This window comes from Trichechus manatus, unplaced genomic scaffold, assembly GCF_000243295.1.
Source record: "Trichechus manatus latirostris isolate Lorelei unplaced genomic scaffold, TriManLat1.0 scaffold00133, whole genome shotgun sequence".
NCBI lineage: Eukaryota > Metazoa > Chordata > Mammalia > Sirenia > Trichechidae > Trichechus > Trichechus manatus.
The window spans coordinates 2399158-2400384 of record NW_004444069.1 but is presented as its reverse complement, the minus strand read 5'-3'; positions in this window follow the sequence as shown (position 1 = coordinate 2400384).

Here is a 1227-nt window from a genome sequence, read left to right as displayed (position 1 = left end):
ATATTAATAGTATCTCACTCCTTGGGGTCTTTAATGGGACTTGCTGCCTATAGCTTCTGGGGCAGGCCTGGCTCTGGGGAGTGCCTAGTGGAAGGCAGCTGTCAGGACTTGGCCTGGCTAGCCTAGGGGCAATGGCAGGGAGGCCAGGGCAGGACCTATCAGGATTTCAGGTAGAAGCTGACCTACCTAGGCCAGCGGGCTCAGGGTCATGGTGGGAAGGCTTTGTTGACTGTTGGCTGCAGGGAGGGACATCCAGACCCCTCCTCTGCCTTCACTCATCCACTCACTGATCTGACCCGCACTAAATGCCTTCTGTGTGCCGTCTCTGATCTGAGTGCCGAGGATATCTTGTGAGCTGGACAGACAAGGCCCCTGCCCTCTGGGGAGGATATTCTAGCAGGGAGGAATGATGAGTAAGAAGTGAACAAATCAATAAAATAATATCAGGAAGTAATAAATTCTAAGAAGAAAATAACCCAATTTAAGAGGATTGAGAGTCAGAGGGTGAGGGACTATTTAGTTGGAGAGGAAAGTCCTCCTTGGGGAGGTGACATTTCATCTGGGGCCTGATGAAAGCCATTTGACCATCACGGGTGCGAGGTGTCCTAGGCAGAGAGAATGCAGAGGCAAAGGTCCTGAGGTGCCCTGAGCTTGGTGTGTGGTAGGGAAGCAGGGAAGGCCCTCATGGCAGACAACCTCCTCTGACAGGTTAGGAGGCGGGGTAGGAGACAGGTCCTGCTGACACTTTATTTTAAGCAAGATGGGAAGGCACTGGAGAATTTTACCTGGGGGAGTGACCTGATCCAGGTGTTAGTTTACAAAAGATCTACCTGCTGTTGTGTGGATAGTGGATGACCCTGGGTGTGGGAGCAGATGGCCTTTCCCCTTACCTGCAACCATCTTCAGAGACCCTCTGCTCCCCACCCCCTTCCAGGGTGAACCAGGTGGAGGAGGAGCTCTCTGCCCAAGGGGTGAATATGTTAGTGACAGGATGCCCACTCACCGCTGTGGGTGCCCAGGAGAGTCCCAAGGAGGCCATTTCCGAGTCCCAGAGTCAGAAGTCTGGGTCTCAGTACTGCCTGTGGATCACTTTATGTCACTTCACCCTTAATAGACAAAGGGGGATTATAATGCCTGCCCCACACCCACCTTCCTCTGAGTGAATGTAAAAGCGCGTTGACAACCTTTCAGTGAGGACCCCAGCACCACACCCCAATCCCAGCCCTC